The following is a 16,413-nucleotide window of genomic DNA, read 5'->3' as shown; positions in this document are numbered from 1 at the left end:
TCCCCATAGTAATGTCCCCTCTAGTAATATCCCGTCTAGTAATGCCTACTCTAGTAATGTCCCCTCTAGTAATGCTTCCTCTAGTAATGCCCCCTGTAGTAATGCCTCCTCTAGTAATGTCCCCTGTAGTAATGTCCCCTATAGTAATTCCTCCTCTAGTAATGTGCCCTGTAGTAATGCCCCCTCTAGTAATGTCCCCCGTAGTAATGCCCCCCATAGTAATCCCCCCTCTAGTAATGCCCCCTGACTAAGCCAAATCCAAACAAACAAACAAAAACAACAACTTTATACTCACCTGTCTTCTTCAGCCAGTCAGCCCTGCAGTGAGGTCTAAGTGGGAGAGACGGGGTGGCGGATTTTTGGCACGGGTTCTGGAGGGGTGCATCTGTGGCTGCGGGCTCTCCCTGTAAGCACTGGTTCGCCAGGTGAGGGGGAGGTGGGCTGTAACTGGGGGAGCTGCGGGTCCACGCGAGTTCCGGGAGCTGGGGGGAGGGAGGAGGGGTTGTATCTGCTGGCGCGGGTTCCGGGGGTTAGGGGACTGTGGCTAACAGTATGGGGGTCCGCGCGAGTTCCGGGGTAGCTGCCGGTGCCCCCTGTTGGTGAAGGTTCCGGGGTAGGAGGGATCTGCTGCTACCCTGTGCTGTCTCCTTCCTTCCCCTAGCAGCACGCTGGTGAGCTGCTGCTGGAGGGAGGGAGATTAGAGCAGTGGCGGCGATAGGTGCCGGGACATTGCTCAGTGTTAGCAGTGTCCCGGCACCCAAATTCCCCCTCCCGCGTACCCCCTAAACCCTTGGGGTATGCGTACCGCAGGTTGAGAAACCCTGCTTTAGACTACCGTTGGTGGGTTCAGCCATCAATCTAAGGTGTATGGGGCTGTCTAGAATGACTCCTGACAAAATCTGATTGGCCGTAATGGAAAGTCAAGGCGACTCCTTAGTTTAGAAAGTGATAAGCCGCAGCGAGAGCTCTCCCTTCCTATAAAGAACACAGGAGTGCTTGGCCATGCAGAATGTTCCTGTGTATGAGGACAGTGGATGGGAGACATAACTGACAGCCGAACGGTTTTTGAAGGTTTATGGCCACTAAGTTTTATTGTGTGCGCCAACCATCTTACCCTGGATATGGAAATGGTTTGAAATTTCCCCCAATTGTCATTACTTATAGCTACTTATCTATATTATCACCTGTATAATACTTATTTGCTATGATAGTTTGATTTAAAAAAAAAACAACAAAAAAACGTAAAAATAATGCCAAACAAATGCATGTCAGGACCTACTCATGTTGTTTTAAAAGGGGCCCTCCCACTAATATTTACACTATATTAATGCAATCGATTGCAGATATACACCAGCACCCGCTATAATCCATAATAATATGGATTTAAAATGGGATGACCTAAAAGTTCAGCTGGTTGGAATGTGTAGGTGTATGTCAGGCGAATTTCATCGTCCATCCAAAGAATGAACACGTTCATTCTTTGGACGGAGGGCGGAATCCGCCCGTGCATAGAATGGAGTCTATAACATGTGCGGAGATGTGTGTGCCCGCATCAGTCCGCCGGTGGGTGCCAGGTGCGGAATGCACAAAGGGTTATCCTTCTCCATTCTGCAGTGTGCACGTACCCGGGGGCTCGATTCACACGTTGTAACAGTGCGGCTGTATTTGCGGCTGTAATTGTGCGGCGGTATTTTTGGTGGTTCGTGTGTATGCTTGGAAGTATAGGATATACGGCTGCACAGTGCACACTATGTATGAATCTACGGCCCTATCGTAAACGGACCCGTAAAAAATGAACAAGACCATTGTTTGCGGCTGAATATGCGGCCGTGGATTGATAGGCGGTCCGTACGGAGTACTTCAAAAATAGCCGGCAATGATGCCGAATGCCGATGCCTCTAATAGTTAATATATTAAATTAATCAAACACATTTTCTTTGTAATCAAGACACTTTCGTTGGTCAATAATTTATTTTCTAATGAATCCATCATTTTGCAATTAAATATACTGTTAAAAAAAATAGATATATAAATAAATGTATATTTATCTATATATTTATTTTTTGACAGTATATTGAATTGCACAATGATGGATTCGTTAGAAATAAATTATTGACCAACGAAACTGTATTTATTTCAACGAAAATGTGTTTTTTTAATTAAATATTAATTAGTACAGGAAGCTCTATAAGCCGTTAATTCATATGCCGGCAATAGAGCATTCTGTACTAATCATCACTTTACTTTAATTAAAACATCAAATGTTTCTTCTAATTATGTTATGACAATAGCATTATTAGAAGAAACATTTAGAATTATATGTGCGCTCAGCTGATTGGCTGTTCGGCTGAGCGCACATATAATGAGCCGGTCCGCAGTACAGTGACTTCATTGTGCTGCGGACCAGCGAAGAGACAACATCGGGGTGAGTATACAGCTCTCCCCACCCCCTCCCCAGCACTGCACCCCTCCCAGCAAGGAAGGGGGGGTCACTTAACCCCTTCCTTGCTGGGATGGGTGCAGTCTGACATCAGTCTGGCCCCCAGGGGGTTAAGGGGGATGCAATACATCCTCCCTTAACCCCTTGGGGGTCAGACTGTAAGCAGCGATCTGTAAAGATGCTGCATACTGTAAGGAGCACAACACCGCTCACAATGATGGGTGTTGTGCTCCTGTTTGTGTGTTTTTGTGTGTTTCTCCCTTTTTGTTTTTCAGATATCGGTATCCTGGGGATTACGTTGGATTCCATGGACTACGTCGATGACCAGCGTTTTTTTAATGTTTTTTTTAATAAAATGGTCAATGAGGGGTGTGGGGGTGTTTTATTTGAATAAAAAAATTTGTAAACTTGTGTCTTGTCTTTATTTCTTTACTTTATAGACTTAGTAGTGGAAGCCGTCTAATAGACGGAATCCATTACTAAGTCGGGGCCTAGTGTTAGCCGGTATAAAATGGCTAACACTAACCCCCTATTATTACCCCAGTACCCAATGCCACCAGGGGTACTGGGAAGAGCCGGGTGCCAGTGGTCCCGGAGCGTCAAAATTGGCGCTCCTGGACCGGGCGGCAGCAGGCTGGTAAGATTTAGGCTGGGGAGGGCCTAAACCAATGGCTCTTCCCACCCTGGTGTTACCAGGCTGCTGTCGTTTGGTTTTTAACCCGGCTGGTTCTAAAAATAGGGGGGACCCTATGTGTTTTTTTAAAATAAATAAATAATTAAAAAAAAACGCATAGGGTCCCCCCTATTTTTATAACCAGCCGGGTTAAAAACCAAACGACAGCAGCCTGGTAACACCAGGGTGGGAAGAGCCATTGGTTTAGGCCCTCCCCAGCCTAAATCTTACCAGCCTGCTGCCGCCCGGTCCAGGAGCGCCAATTTTGACGCTCCGGGACCACTGGCACCCGGCTCTTCCCAGTACCCCTGGTGGCATTGGGTACTGGGGTAATAATAGGGGGTTAGTGTTAGCCATTTTATACCGGCTAACACTAGGCCCCGACTTAGTAATGGATTCCGTCTATTAGACGGCTTCCACTACTAAGTCTATAAAGTAAAGAAATAAAGAGAAGACACAAGTTTACAAATTTTTTTATTCAAATAAAAACACCCCCACACCCCTCATTGACCATTTTATTAAAAAAAACATTAAAAAAACGCTGGTCATCGACGTAGTCCACGGAATCCGACGTTATCCCCAGGATACCGATATCTGAAAAACAAAAAGGGAGAAACACACAAAAAACACACAAACAGGAGCACAACACCCATCATTGTGAGCGGTGTTGTGCTCCTTACAGTATGCAGCATCTTTACAGATCGCTGCTTACAGTCTGACCCCCAAGGGGTTAAGGGAGGATGTATTGCATCCCCCTTAACCCCCTGGGGGCCAGACTGATGTCAGACTGCACCCATCCCAGCAAGGAAGGGGTTAAGTGACCCCCCTTCCTTGCTGGGAGGGGTGCAGTGCCGGGGAGGGGGTGGGGAGAGCTCTATACTCACCCCGATGTGTCCTCTTCGCTGGTCCGCAGCACAATGAAGTCACTGTACTGCGGACCGGCTCATTATATGTGCGCTCAGCCGAACAGCCAATCAGCTGAGCGCACATATAATTCTAAATGTTTCTTCTAATAATGCTATTGTCATAACATAATTAGAAGAAACATTTGATGTTTTCATTAAAGTTAAGTGATGATTAGTACAGAATGCTCTATTGCCGGCATATGAATTACCGGCTTATGGAGTTTCCTGTACTAATTAATATTTAATTAAGAAAACAAATTTTCGTTTAAATAAATTCAGTTTCGTTGGTCAATAATTTAATTCTAACGAATCCATCATTGTGCAATTAAATATACTGTCAAAAAATAAATATATATATAAATATACATTTATTTATATATATATTTATTTTAACAGTATATTTAATTGCAAAATGATGGAATCGTTTACATTTAATTATTGAACAATAAAAGGGACTTTATTAGACAGAAAATGTGTTTTATTAATTCAATATATTAACCATGAGACACATCGGCTATAGTGCAGAGGATCGCAAACCCCGGTAATAGCGATTCATGTAAACTGTGTTCCCTGCTTTCCCAGATGCATCCAGAGGTGTTTGCATCACTTTCTTAACATTTTATTTGTTATTTTTAGTTGAACCAGATTTCCAAGTAAATGACCGTATGTTTTGAGCCGCATGTCTATTTTTTCCCACGGCCGGAGTTTCACCCGCACATTTACAGCCGCATAAAAAATACAGCCGCACAGTTACAGCGTGTGAATCCAGCCCTACAGTGTATGAAGGAAGGGACACCCGAATCCAGCCCCCAGATGCCCCCCCCCCATCCTCCGAGTTAGTGGGAAGATCGTTCGGGAACTGATTTTCCCACTGCTGGATAAAGGTTACCACCTGTACGGGGATAACTTTTATACCAGCACCCCCTCTTCCGGTCCCTCGCTGCCCGAGCTACTGTAGCTTGTGGCACAATCCGAAAATATCAGAAGCAGTAATAAAGCCCTAATATTTAGCAGCCATGGAGCGGACCCAGCGCTTCTGGATATGAAGGACCCCGTATCGCACCAGGACAACATTTTCCAGGTGACATCCCGCACACTGGAAAACAGGAGACCCCAGAAGAAGTGCAGAGTGTGGTGTAACAGGGGGATCAGGAAGGAAGCCATTTTCCAGTGTGACACCTGTCCTGATCACCCTGGCCTCTGCATACTGGATGGCTTCAAGGCATACCACACGTCATTGGAGATCTACATTATCTAAATTCTGTCCCTTATTCCTATTTCAGGGGTCACGTTGATCCAGGGATTATTCTCATTGCCATTATGGAGTCAGGAAGGAATTTTTTCCCTGTGATAAGGCTACTGTCGTCTGCCTCACAAGGTTTTTTTTGCCTTCCTCTGAATCAACACAGGTTGAATTTGATGGACTTCTGTCCTTTTCAACCTTATAAACTAATAATTGGCCCCCAAATAAATTAAAATTTGCCCTTTTCCCCCAACAAAATAGGTATGGCCGCCGTTCCCATTACAAGCTTGCCATAATGCAATTACAAAGCCTCTGTGCGGTCGGGACAGTCACACAAGTGATCGCATTCTGGAAACTACACCCCATAAGGAATCTAACAAGGGGGGCAGCGGGGATGTGGCCCCCTGGTGACGGGCACATTTGGGCCGTGAAAATGAAAAAAATTGTATTTTTTATTTTCACACCACATATTTTACATATTCACCAGCGGGGTCCATATGCTCACTGCACCCCTTGTTAGATTCTTTGAGGGGTGTAGTTTCCAGAATGAGGTCACTTTCTACTGTCATGGCAGCACAGGAGCTTTGTAAATGTGACATGGCCTCCATCCTCCATTCCAGCCTCTAAATGGCGCTCTGTCCCTTTGGTGCCTTGCCCTGTGCCCATATGGAACATTATGTCCACATGTGGGGTATTTTCGTACTCAGGGGAAATTACCCTACACGTTTTGTGTTCATTTTCTTTTTTAACCCCTTGTGGAAATGGAAAAAATGAAGGCTAGACCAACATTTAGTGTAAAATTTTTTAAAATTTTTACACTAAATCATTGATCTTGTCTTGATTTTTTTTATTTTAACCAGGGGTTAGATGATAAAAAAAACACAAAACATGTAGAGCAATTTCCCCTGAGTATGGAAATGTGGACATAAAGTGCCATGCGGGTGCAGGGTAAGCCTCCAAAGGGAAGGAGCGCCATTTGGCTTTTGGAGGCTGGAATGGATTTTGAGGGCCATGTTGCATTTAAAAGGCCCCTGTGTTGCCAAGACAGTTGAAACCCCCCACAAGTGACACCATTGGTGATGGGCACAAATGTGGAACAATGTAGCGTGAAAATTAATTATTCAATTTTTTACACTATAATGTTGGTCTAGCCTTGATTTTTTCATTTTCACAAGGGGTTAAAAGATAAAAAAAAACACACACACACAAAATGTGTAGAGAAATTCCCCCTGAGTCCGTAAATACCCCACATGTGGACATAAGGCGCCATGTGGGTGCAGGGCAAGCCTCCGAAGGGAAGGAGCGCCATTTGGATTTTGGAGGCTGGATTTGGCTAGAATGGTTGATGAACGCCATGTCGCATTTACAGAGCCCTTGTGCTGCCTAAACACTGGAAACCCCCCACAAGTGACCCCATCCTGAAAACTACACCCCTCAAGGAATCTAACAAGGGGTGCAGTGAGGATATGGACCCCTTGATGACGGGCACATTTGTGCCATGAAGGTGAAAAAATGAAAAATTTCCCTTTCACGTCACATTGTTTCACATTTGTGCCCGTCACCAGTGGGGTCCATTGGCTCACTGCACCCCTTGTTAGATTCCTTGAGGGGTGTAGTTTCCAGAATAGGGTCCCTTGTGGGGGTTTCCAGTGTTTTGGAAGCACGAGGGCTCTGTAAATGTGACATGGCCCTTGAAATCCATTCCAGTGAAATCCAGCTTCCAAAAGCCAATTGACGCTCCTTCCCTTTGGAGGCTCGTCCTGCACCCCCTTGGCTTTTTATGTCCACGTGAGGTATTTCCGTACTCCGCAGAAACTGCACTACACGTTTTTTAGGTTGTTATTCCTTTTATCCCTTTGTGAAAATGAAAAATTGAAGGCTAGAACAACACTTTAGTGTAAAAAAATTAATTTTTCTTTTTTCACGCCACGTTGTTCTGAAAATCTGTGAAGCACCTGTGGGGTCCAAATGCTCACCGCACCCCTTGTTACATTCCTTGAGGGGTGGAGTTTTCTAAATTGTGTCCTTTTAGGGGTGTTTTTTTGTCTTTTGGCCAAAATTATCTCTGAGGAGGGCGACCGCTGATCGCCGAAACATGTTAGATGTTTGACCTGCATGAACTACGGCAACTACTACAGTGGCTCACTGCACCCCTTGTTAGATTCCTTAAGAGGTGTAGTTTCCAGAATAGGGTCCCTTGTGGGGGTTTCCAGTGTTTTGGAAGCACGAGGGCTCTGTAAATGTGACATGGCCCTTGAAATCCATTCCAGTGAAATCCAGCTTCCAAAAGCCAATTGACGCTCCTTCCCTTTGGAGGCTCGTCCTGCACCCCCTTGGCTTTTTATGTCCACGTGAGGTATTTCCGTACTCCGCAGAAACTGCACTACACGTTTTTTAGGTTGTTATTCCTTTTATCCCTTTGTGAAAATGAAAAATTGAAGGCTAGAACAACACTTTAGTGTAAAAAAATTAATTTTTCTTTTTTCACGCCACGTTGTTCTGAAAATCTGTGAAGCACCTGTGGGGTCCAAATGCTCACCGCACCCCTTGTTACATTCCTTGAGGGGTGGAGTTTTCTAAATTGTGTCCTTTTAGGGGTGTTTTTTTGTCTTTTGGCCAAAATTATCTCTGAGGAGGGCGACCGCTGATCGCCGAAACATGTTAGATGTTTGACCTGCATGAACTACGGCAACTACTACAGTGGCTCACTGCACCCCTTGTTAGATTCCTTAAGAGGTGTAGTTTCCAGAATAGGGTCCCTTGTGGGGGTTTCCAGTGTTTTGGAAGCACGAGGGCTCTGTAAATGTGACATGGCCCTTGAAATCCATTCCAGTGAAATCCAGCTTCCAAAAGCCAATTGACGCTCCTTCCCTTTGGAGGCTTGTCCTGCACCCCCTTGGCTTTTTATGTCCACATGTGAGGTATTTCCGGACTCCGCAGAAACTGCACTACACGTTTTTTGGATTGTTATTCCTTTTATCCCTTTGTGAAAATGAAAAATTGAAGGCTAGAACAACGTTTTAGTGTAAAAAATACATTTTTCTTTTTTCACGCCACATTGTTCTGAAAATCTGTGAAGCACCTGTGGGGTCCAAATACTCACCTCACTCTTTGTTACATTCCTTAAGGGGTGGAGTTTTCTAAATTGTGTCCTTTTAGGGGTGTTTTTTTTTTGTCTTTTGGCCAAAATTATCTCTGAGGAGGGCGACCGATGATCGCCAAAACATGTTAGATGTTTGACCTGCATAAACTACGGCAATTACTACAGTGGCATCACTGCTACTCCGTGGAAAACCTTTGGATTACTCACCGCATGGCGAGAGTTGGTAGTAGTAGAGCCACCGGCCGGGGCCCGCTCCCAACCCGACACCTCAACACCTACAACTACTGAAAAGATACAGAAGAATCGAGGATACTATACCACATCACAAAACTACCAGGTATTCAGCAGTATAGCTATATATCACTAAGGATACTTAAAGAACCATTGTCACTATTTACACAAGATGTTATGTTAACATTTTTATAGGACAGTATCTCTCAGAAAATGTCTTTTCCATCATTTAAGCACGAAAAGTTTCAAAGTTTTTCATGTTATTTTTTTTTTTTCATAAAGATTCATTTTAAGTATCTACTCCAATTTACCAGAAATGTAAAGTACCATATGTCACGAGAAAACAAACTCAGAATCAGCCGGATAGGTAAAAGCATTCCCAAGTTATTAATGAATAAAGTGACACAGGTCATATAAATAAAATTTGCTTCGGTCTTTAAGGCCATTTTAGGCCCGGTCCTTAAGGGGTTAAAGGCGAAAATGCCTTTTTTCGGCGCAGATCGGCCCGATTGGTGGAAAAATATGCGCAAAAGGTCTTTTTCGCATTGGGGCGATCTGCACCACCTTTGCCAGTGGGGCGGAGAGATGGAGGGTTACGGGGGGTGCGGCAGCATGCAGATGGGGCGTGGCCTCTGCATGCGCCGCATTTATTATTTTTCCGGGGGGAAAACGATACTCTGAGCTGGCGTCGGTTTTAGATTATTCGCACAGACTGGCTCAGTGCGTACGGGATTTATGTAGAGGCAATGCGCCTCTACACAAATCCTTGGAGCTTCGGAGCTGCGGGGACATTTGTAAGCCCGGTGTAAAAAACGCCGGACTTCATAAATGTCCCCCTATGTTCGCACAATGTTGAAATTGAGTGGATGACAAATAACGGCCAGTATTTCAAAACAACTGCCGTTTAACTCCTTAACGACTACGGGCGCTCTGCAGGTTGGGCCTTAGCGCAAACGGGCGTACATGTACACCCTGACGGGATACCTAGCTATGAAGCAAGCTCCGGAGCTGAGCTCGCTTCATACCAGGTGGGGACTACCTGCAATCAGCAGCCGGGCCCTCACCATTAATGATGGGCCACCGCAGGCAAGTAGCAGCCCAGCAATAACCCCTTAAATGCAGTGTATAAGTTCTGCGGCCGAAAAGATAACCGGATGGTACTTAAGTACGGGCCGGAATGATCTTTGCAGAGACCGGCCGTAAAACAGATATAAGAAGAAAAAAATTTTTTTTAAAAACTGAGAAAAAAAACTTCCCAAACCATATGCACTTAAAGCAGAAATATGTCTGGTCATAAACAAGCTTGAGGCATAATTACAGTATTTACCAGTTTCATTATGTGGAAACAAACTCCTCATTTAAGGATGTGTAAGGTATTAGGAGCAAACAATTATGTTCTTCTAATTAGTGTTGACCTTTACCCCTTCCTCTGAGCAGTAATGAAGAGGAAGTAGTTCTTCTGCGCACCAAGCGCCATTCAGTATGTCTAAACATAGTTCTATATATATATAAACTTATTTATTTGATAGCAAAGGACAAACAATCATATGATGGCAAGTATGTTTCATACTGTAAACACAGCACTTTAATGAATAAATTTATTAACCCCTTGCCTCCACAGCCTGTTTTGGCCTTAAAGGACAACTCCGGCGGGACCCCCCCCCAAAAAAAGACCGGGGCCAGACCGGGTATTTAACCACATTACAAAGTTATATAACTTTGTAATGTGTGTTAAATAAGCCCAAAAATTTTTTCGCCGGAGTTGTCCTTTAAAGCCCAGTACCTACTTTTAAAATTTAACCTCTCTCTCTTTATGTAGTCATTAATCTGCGATGGGGCCTATATGTTAGTTACCCCCATAAATCCTTCCACTGTAAAAACTGCACCCCTCAAAGTATTCAAAGTAGCATTTCATGAGTTTATTAACCCTTTAGGTGTTTCGCAGAAATTAAAGCAAATTTAATTTTTTCTAGCAGCTATTCCATTTTAGTCCATTTTTTTCTATTAGGCCATGTTCACATGGCGTAAGACACCACCCATTCTGTGACTCAGCCAGGTCACAGAACGGCCGGTGTCAGAGAAGATCATCCCCGCCGGTACTGCAGTACCGGACGGATGATCTTTACTTCTGATGAATTGGGATGCGGGCGCATCAGTGTGTGCATCCCAATTCGCTGCTGCACACAATGGAGTGTGCAGCCGGAGCCGCACGCTCTATTGTGTGAACTGACAGGTTCTCTGTGGCCGCTATTCAATGAATAGCGGCCACAGAAAACTGACATACTATGTGTATACACTCCGTCCGGGATTACCTCAGCTGCAGCACAATGTGTGTACAGTATTAAAGCGACTCTGTACCCACAATCTGAACTGCCCCCCCAAACCACTTGTACCTTCCGATAGCTGCTTTTAATCAAAGATCTGTCCTGCGGTCCATTCGGCAAGTGATGCAGTTATTGTTCTAAAAAAATACTTTGAAACTTGAAGCCCTGTGCCAAACGGGAGAATCTGTGCCCTAACTTTGCACCCCCCCTCCATCCCTCCTCCCCACCCTCTTCATCATTAGGAATGCTCCAGGCAGATTGTCTCCTATTCCCCACCTGTGGCAGCCTGGCACATGGGCTGAATTGTTAAGGACCTGTGCAATGTTCAGCATGGAGAAAATGTTTCAGTGGCTTTCCTAATGATGAAGAGGGTGGGGAGGAGGGACGGAGGGGTGGTGCAAAGTTAGGGCACAGATACTCCCGTTTGGCACGGGCTTTAAGTTTAAATGTCTTTTTTTAGGACAATAACTGCATCACCTGCTGAATGGACCCCAGGACAGATCTTTGATTAAAAGCAGCTATCAGAAGGTACAAGTGGTTTAAGGGGTCAGATTGTGGGTACAGAGTCGCTTTAATCACGGCCGTGTTACAAATCGGCAACAACGGCCGTGATTAATACTTATAAACAACTTATGTTGTGTGAACATAGCCTTACACAGCAAATACTAACTGAAAAATGCAACTCACTATTTATTCTGCTTATTCCAATGTTTCCAGAAATATCTTATATGTGGCCACAGTGTGTCACATGACTCAGACATGACAGAGGCCTGATGAATTTTGAGGCCTTTTTTTATTTCGGGTTTTTTTTTTATAGCCATTATATTAAGTCAGAGAGGGCTTGAGGTGCCAATATTTTAACAAGACAAGTTGACGATTCCATCTGTACCATTCTGGGGGACATGTGACACCCTGATTGTTTTTTATTTAGTTTTTTATGAGGTGGTACTAATAAAAAAAACACAATTAAGCAGCTGTTTTTCATAAGTTTTTGTACGCTGTTTACTATACATTACATATGACATGCTATCTTTATTCGTCAGGTTGGTGCAATTACAGTGATATCGTTTTTATATAGCTTGTGTCATAGTTTACTACTATAAAAACTGTTTGTGTCTTGCATATTGTAAGATCTACACACCTATATAAGGCTACCACATATACGGTCTTAATGCATACAAAAAACATATTGTAAGATCTGTAACACTTTAAATTTTTCGCCAATGGAGTTTTTAGTGGTACACCTTTTGGGTATTTTTAGGGGGTGGAACTAACAAAAAATTGTCACTTTCTTTAGCCTTTTATTTATTTATTTTACGCCGTTCATCAGGCAGGGTAATTAATGTAACAGTTTGATAGATGGGGTCAATATGGACATGGCAATACCAAATATGTGTATTTTATTTATAGGGGATCATTAACAATGGGGAATGTACTGTATATATTTATTTATATTTATTTATTGTGTATGTGTTTTTCTTTACTCATTTTCACATTATATCTAATACATTACAGCACAGATCGATCTGTGCTGTATTGCATTATACAGAAGTGTATGAGTTGTCAGTGTTACACTGACAGCTCATACACTACATACGATCAAGCCCCTGCTTCAGTGCAGGGGCCTGATCGTGGGAAGTCACAGCAATCCAGGCACACAGTGACTGGGTTGCTATGGTAACCTCAGAGCCACGCGGTCACTCCTGCGCCTCCGGGGGGGGGGGGGGGCGGAAGGAGAGAATCTCCCTCGGGGTTCCCCATAGACGCTTTGCACCAACTGCAGCGTCTATGGGGTTAACTGCCGGGGGGGAGCGCAGATCCTCTCCTGGCAAAGGCAGCAGGAGGAGGCAATGTGCGGCAGCCTCTTCCTGCCACCCGATGGTGTGTAGGGACAGTGGGGGGGGGGGGTCAGGGACAGCATGACGTTCAGGGACATCAGTACCTGTCACTAGGTAATGGGGGGGGGGGGGGGAGATGCAGGCATGTAGTTCTTACTATTTGCATCCTATTTTCAAGTTCTACCTTTTTTTGTGTCCCGATAATAGCCTCCTTTCCCGAGCAGCCCTTCTGGCAGTTCTCAAAAATGAAATGGACGTTCCCTTTGCTGGTATGACACACTCTCATACATTGCTTGAGGGAAATCCCACCCTTACTTTTCATCCTCTGTCCATATTTGCAAGCCCACCCACATAACTAAGACCGCCCACACGTAGTTTGACACATTTTCAAGCAGAAAGGAGACTCAACTAAAATTTAGACACCTAGTGTTGAGTTTTATAGGTAACTAAGGTAGCAAACTAAGACTTTTTTTTAATACATCTGTATTGAAAAGATACTGGATACAGGACTGGATTGATTTAGAAGTTAATTGTTGTGACAGTGCCACTTTAACTATTTCTCTACCAGCTAAGCCCAATCAAAAGATCATGTGAGATAAATATTGAGACTTTTTTCTGTGTGACATCTGGTAACTGTCTTACAAATAACAGATAATAAAAAAAAATCATTAGGAGCAGTTTAGAATAGAGATATATGTGACATTTGTCTGCTGTGCAATTTTACATCCAAATTGAGGCAGCAGACAGATACGCAGTGCAACAGAGTAGTGAATTTCCATTCACATTGTGCATAAGTACACAGTTTATTACTGAACATTTTATTTAATATATGCCTTATGCCTTTCTTTCATTTTTGTTTTAAACCTTTATGTGCATAAACATTTGCATTTTTTGTCTATATTTGGTGTTTTCTAGTTATTTATAACATATGAGTTTCTACCATTCTGCCACTTGCCTTCAGTTTTTTAAAGGTCCCTTTTGCCATCTTTGTTTTTTTTTTCCTGTGGAGAATATTTTTCAAAGCTCATATCCTTTTCCCAGGTTGGGCTTAGTATAGAATTGGCCATCAATTTTTAGTAACAAACGTAGCAAGTTTATTGAAGGCATCATTTACAAGAGTAATATTGAAGTTCCTTGAGATGAGATGGTGAAATACATTAAATACACATGGCATTTCTAGATGAAAAGTCATATGATATTGTATAGCCAGGACATGAGAAGACGCCAATGAAGCCCAAATAATGTAACATCATTGCATAGTATCATCCCTTATTTCAATAAGCTTCCTGCATATAATGATGTATTAAGAGATGACTGTGGGGAGGTGCAGATAACCTTTTTTTCCCTTTTTTTAAAAAAAGTCATATAAATCTGCACAGCTAATAAAATAAATTGATTTAGCTTAAAAGGGTATTCCCCCAAGCGCTAAAAAATGAAGTGCTCCCAAACCTAGCTGGCCTTACTCACAAAGTCTCCTTGAATATTTTGACCCATCTCCCGTCTTTCTAGCTGCCACCGTTCCTGAGATACATGTTTTTCTAAAAGCCGATCTATATCCAAGATGGTGTCCACCAGGAAACTACATTACCCATCATGCATTGCTTCTCCATGATTGGTCTATGTTGTAGCAGAGCTGATGATGATGTCGTTCTCTAACAGCAATCCCTGATCTAAGGAGCTGCAGCAGAGGTGTGTAGTACATGAACACTATGCTGGGAGTTGTAGTTCCTCAGCAGCTATCAGTAATAAGAAGCTCTCTCTGCATCATATTACTGATGCTGCTGAGGAACTACAACTCCTAGCACAGTGCTCAGCAGCCAGCCCACTTCTTATGATGCATCAGAGCCGGCTCCATCACACAGTTAGCCAGCTCATTTATTTGCTGATGCCCCCTGCATTCCCTGCTGATAGCACCCCAGACCCCCCCCCCCCACACACACACACTGTAAGCCAGCTCTCCTCTGTGCTGATGCTCCCTGCATTCCCTGCTGATTTCACCCCCTGACCCGACCCTCTGGCACACACAGTAAGCAGTTTCCCTTCCGTGCTTATGGTGATTGCAGTGCACCTCGACCCCCAATCCCCCCACACACACACATTAAGCTAGGTCCGACCTGATGTTTGTGCGGGGGGGGGGGGGGGGGGGGGGGCTTTCATCTATCTGTCAAGGGAGGACATGTGATCTTGACTACGAGGGTGGGGGCTAGGAGGAAGGAGCATGTCGGAGTGGACAGCATTTACCTCATTACTCCAGTAGTAATTACTGTAACAGTAATAACTTCAAAATGGCTCAGGACAGATAATTACTTTCATTGAGCAATATATAGAGCTATGGGTGGGCTATTATACACTGTACAAAAAGATTTGGGGAGGATTACCCTTTTAAGGCTATAGTCACACACTAAAACCTATATTAGGGTCTCTGACCAGTAATAAGCAAAATAGGGTTCACTCTATAGATCCAAAACCAAAGGAAAACCCTAAATAAATACCAACCACATACCAAAATTAATTTAACAAAATATCAATCCTTTATTAGTATATGAATCCCAAACCTATCCCATAAAAACAACATATACACATAAGACACTTAAAAGACATGGTGCAGGGGATCATAAAAATCTATATCATTTTGAAATACACCAGCAATAAAGAAAAGGGACAAAAAAGGCTATGATAATTAAATAAATAATGGGATTTCAAATAGCTTAAATCAAGTATCTAAAGTGCTATGTGCAACCTATATCCATCACAGGCCGGTACTGAGCATAGACAAGGGAGTATATTAATACATCACATGGCTAACATTGCCATCCCTAGAGAAATAAGACCTCAGACCAGTGCCAAATAAAATGAATCCCAATCCCCTTCTGATGCGGCCCCTGCACCTCACCCTCCAACGCGTTTCGTAGACCTTTCTCAAGGTTGCACACTTCACCACTCCTTGAGAAAGGTCTACGAAACGCGTTGGAGGGTGAGGTGCAGGGGCCGCATCAGAAGGGGATTGGGATTCATTTTATTTGGCACTGGTCTGAGGTCTTATTTCTCTAGGGATGGCAATGTTAGCCATGTGATGTATTAATATACTCCCTTGTCTATGCTCAGTACCGGCCTGTGATGGATATAGGTTGCACATAGCACTTTAGATACTTGATTTAAGCTATTTGAAATCCCATTATTTATTTAATTATCATAGCCTTTTTTGTCCCTTTTCTTTATTGCTGGTGTATTTCAAAATGATATAGATTTTTATGATCCCCTGCACCATGTCTTTTAAGTGTCTTATGTGTATATGTTGTTTTTATGGGATAGGTTTGGGATTCATATACTAATAAAGGATTGATATTTTGTTAAATTAATTTTGGTATGTGGTTGGTATAGTCACACACTAGCTATGTTTTTGGATGGCTGTAATTTTCATGGTATATAATGGACGTTATCTGTAAAATCACGGTCAGTATTTGGCCTAAAAATTAAGTACCGGCCGCGATGACCCGGGCACAGACCGACCGTTCCGTGACCCGGCCGGGGTCACGGAACGGCCGGTCTGATAAGTCGTGTGAACATAGCCTAAAAGGAAGCCACAAAATGGATGAAAAAAAGGTGGTGTGAGAATATAGTCTAAATGTGTGATTGAGTATAGTAGAGGGTTAATC

This window comes from Dendropsophus ebraccatus, chromosome 1 (genome assembly GCF_027789765.1).
Source record: "Dendropsophus ebraccatus isolate aDenEbr1 chromosome 1, aDenEbr1.pat, whole genome shotgun sequence".
NCBI lineage: Eukaryota > Metazoa > Chordata > Amphibia > Anura > Hylidae > Dendropsophus > Dendropsophus ebraccatus.
This window is presented reverse-complemented; position numbering follows the sequence as displayed.